Genomic DNA, 13,100 nt, shown 5'->3' on the forward strand with positions numbered 1-13,100 from the left:
TTAGACAAATTAGACCTTTATTCTCTAGAATTTATAAGATTAATGGGTGATCAGATGAGGTTTCTAGCATATTAAAGGGATAAACAGGTAGATAAAGATAAACTATATTGACAAGTTGAAGATTCTAGGGGCATGGTCTAAGAGTTGGGGCCAGACCATTCAAGAGAGATGTTAGAAAGCACTTCTTACACATAGTGAGTAGAGGAGGTTTGGAAATGTCTTCCTCAAATGGCAGGCAATGTTAATTCACTTGTTAAATTTAAATCTGAGATAAACAATTTTTATATGTTTCTAATCAACTCGTTCAGAAATGTGATCACACACCTCTGGACAGGTGGGACTTGAACCCAGGTTTCTTGACTGAGAGGTAGGAACATTACCACTCCACGACAAGAGCTCCTTTATCATTAATCAAGGCATATGGGCCCAATGCAGACATATAGAGTTAGGTGACAAATCCGCCATGATCCTATTGAATGGCGGAACTGGCTTGAGGTGTTAAATTTTCTTATGTTCCTATCTCCAATGTTCCTAAGAAAAGGCCATTTTCCTTAAGATGCAAAGTCACTTGGTCTGATTCCAGCAAGCACCCTCAGAAACTGCCACGACACATAGTTTAGAAGGTAGGTCAAACAGGATGTCTTCATGTGGTAAAACCGTTGGCACAAGCATTTAGAAGCTAGGGTGGAGGGGCTGCAGTTGCCAGTTCCTCAGGAAGCCAGATCACATACTAACTCTGCTGCAGGCCAGCAATGAGGCTGTATCAGAGCTTCACATAGAGCACAGATACCATTCCGTGTAACATAGAGCAAGTGGTCAGGTTCACAAACACAACAGTAGTGAAAAAAACAAGCACACTGTTGTCTTGAAAGTTCAGATGGCTGCCATCTTGGCTGTGTGGGCCAGTGTTGACAATGCATCACATCACTCCAGTGCTCAGATCTTGCATGAAGCTGCTGTAGTGCTGGGGTGCATTCCTAGGAAAGTGGGATTGTGAGGAGGGAAGCAAACCTGCTTCTAACTCAGCCACTCTGTCAGGCCCTTGTTTTAGGCTTATGGAAAATAATCAGTTAACAATAATCAATAAGAACAATGGCAACATTGCAGGACTGTTCGTGTAATGCGAGTGAGAGACATGTCCAACCTATCACTTCAGTAGAACAATCCTGGCAGCTATGAGAGCTAGTGACTGAAGTTACTCATGCCTGGGTTACAATGGTTTTGACAGCCAAAGGCAGTGCTGTCTATGATCCATTTCCAGGCTTCAGTCAGGGCTGCCATAGATGATATCTGCTCAGTGATAATCTCTTTGGTAAAGCAAATGTGTTTGGCCCATTTCCTTTTAGTGACGTTAAAGTGGGTGAAGTTGTCTCTGAAAACCATTGTGGATTTATCATGACAGAGTGCCCTCCTCCTTCCTTTTCACTCACATGCTACATCTCTTCTCTTGTTTTCTTGGCTGCTGGCCCTCCCTCTCCAGGTGCAAAGGCAGACTCAGAATCCACCCATGGACACAGTGAGGACTGAAAAAAAAATTGGCCTAGCAACAGTAAAAGCCTGAGCTTGTCTATATTGGATGAACTCTTCAAAGAGCACTACTAAAGATCTTTCCTCACTTTTATCCCCACAGCTTACTGAGCAAGATTATTAGGAAATGAGATAGACACTGGACCAAATAGATTTTAGGAAATAGTCCTATGGCAATGACAACACCTTTAATTAAATATAATAATGAAACCTTTAAATGATTCCAGCATCCACCTTGGACCTTATTCCAATGTATCTTCAACATTGAGTGAGTCATGCACACAAAGCCTACAATGATTGGGCAATTAGGCACCCATTTCTATCTGTAAGAGAGACAAAGTGCAAATAAATTTCTCAAAGCATATGTATTTAAGCTCATTAAAGCATTGTTACTTTAAAGGTTACTAGATTTGACATCCTCATTGAGTGCATTTATTTGTGAACAAGAATTGCCTGCGTGGAAATTTAACCCTGCAGGCCAAATTTTTGATTCTCCTTGATTTTACTGAAGGTTTAATACCATACATCAACAGCTGAAAGTGCTCTGTCTTCAAAGAGTTAAATCAAACTAGATCACTGGCTTCGCCTTGAAGCAGTGATCAAAATGTGACTTTTAAATCTTTTTACATCTGTCTCTCCCCTGTTCATAATCATTTATCTGAACCCATCAAGAGAAAATCTCCCACCACATAAATTTGTGATAGAAGAAGAGCAACCCACACAAACTACTGATGAAGACTCCAACTTATCTAGAATTGACAGTACAGCGCATCTGTAGGCATTTTGGAATTCTGCAGGTTTGAGGGATAAGTCTATTTTTCAATCAGTTTTAATTGACTTTGTGCTGCAGCACTGTCCTCATGCATAGACAAGATGAAAAGCAAATCACTGTGGAAGAAATTGAAATGAAAGTCCTATTCAGTCTGGCATGATTGTGCATTGTCCTTGACTGATTAGTGATTCCTGGGATAATATCTAATTCTAGCAGGAAAATTTCTTCCTATAACCACCTGCTGTCAGCAGCTTTGTCTGAGGATCACAGGTTGTTCTGGATGACTGGACCCAGGACACGTCTGAGAAGAATGCAGTCAGTCTCCAGCTGGGATTTAGATCTCTTCATTTTCCCACTGTTTTCGTATGCCGAGCACGGCTCGAATCAAGGCAGGGAGAGAAAAAAAAAAGCCATGCCTGCAGCTTAGGAGCACACAATTTTCTGACTGATGTAAAAGCCAATTGTTGACATGTAGAATCCAGTGAAGACCAGGCACCTCGCAGTATGCTTGCAGAGTGCTTGATATCCAACTTCATCCCAGGAGACATCCAGAAGTTTTTTTTTCTTTCAAGACCACATTTTGGAACTTTATCTGTTTGAAGACTAATTAAAATATCTTGTGAATTGTCAAAAAACATATATGGAGTTGTTTAACCAAATTCCACTCAGAAAACATATATTCGAATCGATTTCCCCATAACCAGAGCAGCCTTGCTTTTCTGAATGCACTGGCAGTTCAACACATTACTCCAATTAACATTCTCCCCAGCTGTTCATTGACATCAGTTAATGTTGTCTCACAAGTGTTAGCCTGAAGGAAAGAATTTGATAAAAGGCTTGTGATTTTTCTCGGAAGAAATTGAACACAGGCAAAGGGGTGTCTCCCATCAGCTAGTGAATCGGCGAGAGTCCCAAGTCCCCCCTTTGCAGCGACACAGTTACTGAATTAAGCATCAATCAGGCATTTGCAGTATCAGGGCCTTCCTCTAGATCAAAGACCCTGAGGTGATACCCACTTAGAGCTCTTCATTGTCTGATAGCAGTGACATCTACTGGTAATGTGCCTACCTGAGGCCCAGTATCACTGAGGGATCCAGGCCACAGCTGAGTGATGGCAGAACATGGATCTCAGGAGGAGGGTTGAGGGAAGGATGGGTGGTCAGTTGCATGGACAAGGAAAGTGGCTCTCAGTATTCCTGACTTCCTGATGCTTTGATCTGGGTACTGGGTGCCTTTGAATGAGGGATCCCTCCAGGAGCTTCCTCCTTAAGCTTCCAACATGGCAAGTCCCCTGAATTCTGTTGAATAACCACCAATGGACGTGAAATGATGTTGTCAAGCGGCCCATGTAAGGGCCTCAATTGGTGGCTGGGTAGGAATTCCTTCCATCATCCTTGCCACAGTGATCCAAATTGAGGCAGAGACTAGGAAGCAATGGGGTCCCTATCTATAGATATTTCTCCTGAAATATGATAGTTGTGTTCTTGTTTGACCTCGCACTATAGAAAATCACGTTATAGGGAAACCACTATAGAAAATTGTTATCCCTGTATAGCAGAAGGATCCAAACAGCATCCGTAATTCATCACTCGTGTTACAACCAATTCGCATTAAGGAAACACGTATTATAGCAGAAATACCTGTATTAACCTGATATAAATACTTGATTAAATGCTCCTATCACCAAACCCACCATGGAGAAGTCATTGAATTCAGATCATATTATTTTTCACAACCTCAGTTTGTCACAAAATTCTTTACAACCAACAATTTCTCTTTTAAGGTGTGGTCGCTATTACAATGCCAGGAAGGAAAACAGCCAATTTGCACAAACAGTAAGACTGCACAGGCTCACCCCAAAGTTAGAAAGAATAATGAGAAAATAAAAAGAAACCATCTGACTCCGAGGTGAATGTATGACTATTACTACCACTGAGTCGATGCATCTATTCATTCAATGGAAAAACATTATTTCATTCAAAAAGGAACAGATTGTTGTGGAGCAATTTCTCACTTTGTTTTACTCTGTGAATATTTTCTTGCATAGGGCCTCATTAATGAATATTTTGGTGCATTAAATATAGACTTCCCTTATAATCGAACAAGACCTCACTTTCTAAAGCAACATAACTGAACAAAGCTATAGATGATAAATCTATTAGCATCTTTGTTCCAAATAGCAGACTTGAGTCAAGCTTATGGTGTTGCACTTGCCAGTAGCTGCATTGTGTATTACTTTTCTTATCAAGTTCGTAAGATGATTTCCATTTATTTTGTTAAAGAATTCCACATGTTTCTTCACCCTTTAACACATGAAAAACTCTCATCTCTAGCAATGCACATAATAATAAATGACTGTGAGTGCCTTTCGGGGCAATTATACAGTTGACAAGACATCAGATGTCATCATCGCGTCATTTGGTGTATAATTCCATAACAACGACATCTGTGATCATTTTCCTTCCTGATTACTCATTCTAATCATTGTCAGCAATCATTTCAATCTTATTCAGACTTTTGTGTTGTAGCCATTGGTTTTCTTCTTAGAGTTTCAGAATCTGGCTCAATGTTTCACAATGGCCAGCATAAAGTCATTTAAAACCAGTTTACAGTATAGTAATAAAGGAAAGTGGATTCCTCTATTGTAAAATTTACAGTGTGTTTATCTTTCTTTTCTCTATCAAAATGCACAGGGTAACACACTCATGACAGTGACAGAGCCCTCAGGTCTGACCAAACACTCATCTCGAAGCAGTCTCTATAAGGTACAGTTGCAAATAAGGGAAGTAAAATATCATTTGAACAAATCAATTAATGCAGAACTCAGCACAAACCTTAATAGTAATTTGTCTTGTATTATTTTTCATATTCAGTCTTTGAATTTTTGTGCATGCAGCAGTTAAAGCCAAATCAGAAATGGTGGAATTGATTTTTCTGTCTTGACTTTAATTGTCCGACACAAAAGAAAAATTAGATCACAGAAACAATTACTCAATATCCTCAAACACTAAATAGATATTCTTCTTATGAGATTTTACATATATATAACATTGCACTGTACCTTTCACCTTTTGTTTCATTTCCTCTACACATGAATCTCAGTATTTTGTTTGCACTCTTCATGACTTTTCAACTTCTGCTATTAGTTTTAACACTTTATTCATCTCTGTTCTCAGATCTCTGGCACTTTGGTCAATTTTGTTTCTTACATCACAGAGAATAAGTGTCCTTAACAAAGCTACCTCACACTTTAACTTCTTGATTTTCCTTTGTTGTTTATGCACTGGTTTTGTAGGCCTAATCAGGCATTTTTACATTTGGGATATTCCCCAAAATTATCAGCTGCATCCCCAGCTAAAATTTATCTGCAAATCATGAATCCAATTTCTAAGACTAAATAATTTCTATATATGATGTACACCAGTTATCCAAGCCCATGGTCACCAATTTCTGTTCATTTGAGAATCATTTTGTCGCCATCTTTAACTGTTTCAGCAACTTAATACCTGACTCCAAATGCTTTAATTTTTTATTGCCTCCTACAATGAAGGCCTTCTGGGAGTTCATGTGTGCCACATCTACTACACTATCTTTATTCATTCCTTCTGTTACTTCTCCAATGAACTCAGTAAAGGCATTTAAGCGTGGCCTTCCTTTGGAAAAATATGTTTACAATTTTTTATTGCATTTTCAACCTTTAGGTTTTTAGTTAAAATCCTGGTGTTTTACATATCACTGCAGTTAAACTAATTCATTCATAATTCCCTTGATGAGTTCAGCCTTTTTGAAATCACAGTTGTTGCCTTCCATTCCTTTTGCATGAGTTTCTCTCATTAACTTTTTTATATGAATACTAGACGCTTCTAATATTTCCTTCCAAGTGCTTCTGAATATTTGTTGACCTGTTTCATTTTGACTCTGTCGTCCTTTGATTTGGTTACTACATCTAGTTATCTCCATTTCTTTTCATTTTAATTGTCGTAATATCTCCATTGATTTGGGAAATTTTCTGTTGAGGATCTTTGCTATATCCGTGCCATTTCAGGATTAAATCCTGTGAAACTATCTTGCTCATGTCTAAACTATCCACATAACTATCTTAATTCTTCTTTTGTTACCATATGACCATAAAAGATAGGAGCAGAATTAGGCCATTTTGCCCATTGAATTAACTCTGCCATTCGATCATGACTGATATGCTCCTCAATCCCATTCTCCTGCTTTCTCCCTGTAACCTTTGATCTCCTTACTAATGCAGAACCTATCTATCTCTGTCTTAAATGCACTCAGTGACTTGGTCTCCGAGGCCTTCTGTGCAAGTGGTTTCCACAGATTCACCCACCTTTGGCTGAAGAAATTCCTCCTCATCTTAGTTCTAAAGGGCTGTGCCTTCACTCTGAGACTGTGCCCTCGGGAACTAATCTCTCTTACTAGTGAAAAACATCTTCTCCATGTCCATTCTATTGATGCCTCTCAATATTATGTAAGTTTCTGTACTTATTGCATATCAAATATTTTTATATCTCTATTCACTGACATCTTTATTTCATATTTACTCTTTGCGTGCAACAGCACCTTTTTAAAATAATCTTCCTAATTGCATCATGTTCCTTTTTGTCAACCTTAAAATAATTTTTCGTTGCATTTCTCCCTGTCTCATTTTGTCAATTTGGTGATTTTGAGTGGAATATATTTCTGCTGAATGCTGAAATCTTCCAATAATATTCTTCATTGATATTTTACCTTCTTGTTTGTTAACATTTTTCTTGAGTTTACCTTCCTCAACTCCATCCTCATCGTCCCAAAAATCAACTAAAAGTAATCTATTATATTGGTCTTCATATGGTCCATATCTCTCTCAATCTTATGTTAAATTGTGTGTACACTACTCACACAATATTGTCTCACAATTACTTTTATTACTCTTGTTCATCACATAGGTCCGATTGGTCTTCCTCCTTTGTTGTCTTCATTATACACTGTAAGCACTGTAAAAACTGCAGAACCTCCTTTCCATGTTGCCTTTCCTTGACAATTATTTGTCAGTTGAAATCTCTCATGGCTATGGATCTGTTTGTTGTTACTTATTTTACAAACTTGTCTTCACATTTCTTCTTCCAGTTTCTTTACAGTATCTGATGACATGGTATATTTGAAAAGTATATCTGAATCCTTTCTAACCTTTATTTCAATCTTTAAAGATTTTTTATAACTTCTTAGTTATGTTCTTTCTTACAACTGATTTTATATTACTTCTGATTAATACAGCTCCAGACCACCTCCTCTTCTTTCTTTACGTTGTCTGAATGACAGCCTATGCATACTCAGCCCTCTACCATACTTCCTATACACTCGTGATTATGTGGCCACATTTCATCTGAACTTCAACTACAAGCTCGCTGATGACACCACCAATGCAGGCCGAATGTCAAACAATGATGAGACAAAATATAGGAAGGAAATAGAATGCTTGCTGTCATGGTGCAAAGGTTACAATCTCTTCCAGAATGTCAGCAAAACTAAAGAGCTGATCATCAATTTCAGGAAGCAAGGAAGAGGACATGCCCCTGTCTAAATCAATGTTGATGAGGTAGAGAGGTTTGTGTGTGTCAGGTTCCTAGGAGTGATTATAACCACAAATCTGTCCTGGAACACCCATATAGATGCAAAGGCACAACAACGCCTCTACTTCCTCAGGAGGCTGAGGAAATTTAGCATTTCCATAAGGACACTCACCAACTTTTACAGATGCACCATAGAAAGCATACTATCTGGATGCAGACGGCTTGGTATGGCAACCGCTCCACCCAGGACTGTAAGAAACTACAGAGAATTGTGAACACAGCCCAGACCATCAAGCAAATCAACCTTCCATCCATTGACTCCATACACACTTCTCACTGCTGCAGAAAGGCAGCCAACATCGTTAAAGACCCCTCCCACTCTGGTTATGATCTTTTCCAACCTCTTCCAACGGACAGTAGATACAAAAGCTGAAACACACATATCAGCAAGTTCAAGAACAGTTTTCTCCCCTGCTGTTATTACACTGCTGAAGTGATCTCTCAAATTTCAAATCTAATGTTGATCTTGCTTTTGTACACCTTTTGTGCAGCTATAACTTTGATTGCTTTGCTCTGTTCAATCACTCTATGATCTGTATGTCCTTGTATGTTATGATCTGCCTGGACTGCATGCAAAACAAAACTTTTCACTGTACTTAGGTACATAAACAAATTTAATCAAATATTTAAGTGCTAATTCTGCATCCAGTCTTGCTTCTGTTTCCCCTACATCTATTATAATGATAACCAATCATACTCATATTTTGTTGCTGATGCTCAGTAAATGTTGCACTAAAAACTTAGTGTGATCATATTATATAATACCTGATTTATTTTAATCAGATATTCTAAATCCATCTGAAGCATTTCCCTTCATCATTTGGTTAAGATTGTCACCTTCTTACAGGTTGAAAACTACATATTGCACAGTAAAATATCTATATCCCAGCAGTGTGAACAGTGTTCATAGGCTCTTTAACATACTGCATTGTTCCATCACACAACAACAAATGATAAGCCATAAATCAACCTAAATACTCTGCTTTCAGAAGAAAAAAATGACCTTTAAACCATGCTGTGGGATAAGATGTATGATTACTCCCTGCATTTTCCCAATTCCTCTCTCACCTATTTAGTGGAGTTATTAACCTATTTCTTGTCTCATTGTGGAATCTCAAGGCCACAATATTTTTTTAAATATCCTATCGGTAAGATTCCTAAGTACACATGATTTCATTCACCCTTAATGATCAGAATTTTAAGAATGAAATGGAAAAATCAAATCCTTAAAACATCTGAATGGAGGGAGAAATCTTCACTGCTTGCCTGCCCTGTTCCTGTCTGGTTGGTAGAGTTAAAAATGCGTTTGAAATAAAAATGTTCCTAATTGTAAAGGAAAGTCACCGCAGTCCATGTGGACCATAGGACTGTTTTTTCATAGACAGAGGACTGGTGGTGATTTTAACCCGATCTTTGCCACTCCTTAGGTGAGGGGCAATGTTAATTGTATTCATAATGTAAAACAGAGCCCTCGTAATATAATTTTAATGCATATGTACATATATCATTTGAAAAAAATATTGTTTTTCCTTTTGTTAGGAACAATGTACAAATATATTTTGTATTTTGTGTGTTAAACGGCGGGAACTGATTTTGTTTTTTGTTGCTTCTGTGGGCTTGGTGCTGGGATGCCTGGAGCCATGTTCCCTCTATTCTTCTCGTGCCACCATAATGTTCACGCGTAACAGTAGCTATGGAACAGAAGTCAATGCATCAACATGTCAATCAGCATGCATGGACCTTCTGAGCAGCCCCACAGCTTGAAGGGAACAAAAGAACACAGGAACAGAAGTAGGCTATTCGGCCTATCAAGCTTGCCCCATTATTTGATACTTTCATTGCTCATTGAACACTTCAATGCCTTTAACCTACCTCATTCCCACACCCTTGTATGCTATTGGTAATCAGAATTCGATGTATCATTACCTCACATGCACTTGAAGACAGAGATTCCACAGTCTTCTCTGGTATAGAATTCCAAAAACTCACAACCATCTGAGTAAGATAGTTTCTCTTCACCTCAGATCTAAGTGGTATGCCTTTTATTTTTAAATTGTGTTCCCTGATTCTAGACTGCCCAGCCAGGGGAAATATCTTAGCTGAATTTGCCCCGTCTATCCCTTTCAATAACCTTGTGCCACTCTACTGATCACAGGCTGCTAACCTGAGAATACTCTATTTATTCCTACTCTCTGCTTTCTGCCTGTTAACCAATCCTCAATCCATGCTGTTCATTTTTGTCTAATAACATTCTCCATGGGACTTTGATCAAAAGCCTTCAGAAAATCCAAATGTGCCACATCCACTGATTCCTAATGTTTTTAGCAACATCCCTCTAATGTTTTGAGTAAAATGATCAAAACCTCAATCAGGTTTGTAAAACATAATTTTCCCTTCATAAGTACATGTTGACTCCACTCAATCAGACAATTGTTTTCAGGCCAGATAGACTCTGTGAAGATCAAAAGTGAATACATTTCCCAAATATTGCAATAGCCAGATAATTGTTTCTGCTGTAGATAGATGTTGCACTTTGGGAGTACAGAGAAATCCGAATGCAGCCAACTCCAAGGGTTTCTGGGAAATAGAAAATTCTGATGGACAATGTCCTTGCATCTAGAATGCCCATCCAAAGCCAATTAAAATTGGAGACATCAGAGGTTTCTGTCTCAGTTATGTTTAATAGCCAGGACAAATTGGAGGATATAAAACCTACCCGAACTCCTGCACAGCTTAGGGGGAACATAAGAATGTATGAATTCTGAGAGCTGTAAAAGAGGGTGTGGTTTCAATGCTGATTCTCTCTGTTGCTGGATTTGATAATTCCTCGACAGTTTCATAACAGGAGGCTGCTGCTGAGTAATATCCAGCACAGAAGTCATAAAAAATTAGGTATTTATTTCTTATTCCAATCGGGGTCAAAATTAAGGTTTATAACATTGATTGAAACATTATGGCCCTACTGTTTTAGGTCCAAGATCTTCCCTACTTCTGACAAAGGGTCATTGACCTGTTTCTTTCTGCATATTTGCCACCCAACATGATGAGAATTTCCAATACTTGCCATTTCTAGCAGAGCAAAATTAACCCCTTTTGCCCCTCCTTCAAAAAGCAACCAGAATTCTTATGACCTTCTCATACCCTTTCAGCTAGAACCCCTATCTAAGATCTGAAATAAACACTCAGAATACTGGAGAAACTCAGCAGGTCTGGCAGCACCTGTGGAGAGAGAATCAAAGTTAATGTTTCGAATCCAGTACGACTTCTCTGTTGCCTGTGATTTACAGCATTAAACATAAATTTTTAATAAATAAAGATATGAAGTAAACAGGAACAACTTGCTCAGCACGGTGGCACAGTGGTTAGCACAGCTGCCCCACAGTGCTAGTGACTTGGGTTCAAGTCCACTCTCAAGCGACTGTCTGTGTGGAGTTTGCACATTCTTCCTGTGTCTGCGTGGGTTTCCTCCGGGTGCTCCGGTTTCCCCCCACAGTCCAAAGATATGCAGGTTGGGTAGATTGGCCATACTAAATTGTGTTGCAGGGATGTGTAGATTAGGTGGGTTATAGGGGGATGGGTCTGGGTAGGATGCTCCGAGGGTCGGTGTGGACTAGTTGGGCCGAAGGGCCTGTTTCCACACTGTAGGGATTCTATGATGAAAACAATTTCAGTGTCAGAGCAAGAAATTGACCGCTGGAAAATATGAGTAAGTAATGAAAATGACCATTAAAAAGTGTCAAGCAGCAGAGCAGACTGATGAAACATTTTTCTGACTTATTCGCTTAAGAAACAGAGCTGGAGAAAGACAGACTAGTCCCACCTCTTGACTACTAGAAAAAGGGGATGGGACTACTGTCAAGCTAAAGGATTTAGATTGAACAAACACTAATCTTGTGTTTGGTTCTAGTGTTGCACACTCCAAGCTGACTTCTGTGGAATTTGTTCAAAAGTGGGGCTTGGAAGTAGATTGTCATTCAGACTAGGATTTCCTCCTCTCTCTGATTTCGAAAATAATTGCAAACCTAGACAAGCTTTGGGTCCTGACTCTGCTTAAGTTCAATGGTGGCTTGGGAACTATTGTACCTGAACTGCAACATTAAACAACAAGCTTTGAGAAAGATGTGGCTGGTCTTTCTACCTTCCCCTGTGGTTTCTTTTCTTGTTTCTCAGTCTCGAGCCATCTCCTTTCCAACTTTCATCAGTACTTAGTTAATATCACTTACATACATGTCAACAGTCAGCTTTTTACAACACTTCTTCCTGCCCTGACATTTAGTGTAACAGTCAGATAGATCTCCCTGCCAATCGAAATGCTATATGCAGCGACGAGGGACAATGACTGAGCATCAGGAATATATTGAGTGTGGCCTGTGAATACAGTCTTGCAGTTAGCGCTGCAGAGAGGTGCAATAAGGAGAAGTTGGACAAACCTGGATTGATTTTGCTAGAGTGTCGGAGGCTGAGGGAGGGGTGACCTAGTGGAAGTATATAAAATTGTGAGTGGCATGGATAGGATGGATAGACTGAATAATTGTTTCCAGGTTGGAAATGTCAAATACTAGAGAGCACAGGTTTAACATGAGAGGGGAAAAGGTTAAAAGAGATATGTGAGGAAAGTCTTTTATACAGAGTGTAGTAGGTGCCTGGAATATGCTGCCATGGGTGGTGGTAGAAACAGATACAATACCTAAACAGACACATGGACAGGCAGAGAATAGAGGTAGACTGTTCCTCGGGTGGAGGTAGCTTTTACGAGGGGACATAGTTTTAAAGTGAGTGGAGGTAGGTATAGGGGAGACGTCAGAGGTAGGTTCTTTTCTTAGAGGGTGGTAGGGGCGTGGAATGCATTGCCGGAGAGGGTAGTGGAGTTGGCCTCATTAGGGGCATTTAAGAGGCTATTAGATAGGCATATGGATGATAGTATAAGGTAGGGGTGGAGGTTAGATAGACCTTAGGATTAGGGTAAAAGTTCGGCACAACATTGTGGGCCTAAGGGCCTGTACTGTTCTATGTTCTATGTTCTATGTTCTATGTTCTATGTGCAGGCAGATGGGATTTGTTTAGAATGGCATCAGATTTGATGGGCCAAAGGGCCTGTTAATGTGCTGTACTGTTTTATGTTTTAGGTTCTAAAGTAAAAGTCACAAGTTGAGTTTGAGGACACCAGTCCTCCAAAA

Source organism: Rhincodon typus, chromosome 5 (genome assembly GCF_021869965.1).
Source record: "Rhincodon typus isolate 14 chromosome 5, sRhiTyp1.1, whole genome shotgun sequence".
In the NCBI taxonomy this organism is placed as follows: Eukaryota; Metazoa; Chordata; class Chondrichthyes; order Orectolobiformes; family Rhincodontidae; genus Rhincodon; species Rhincodon typus.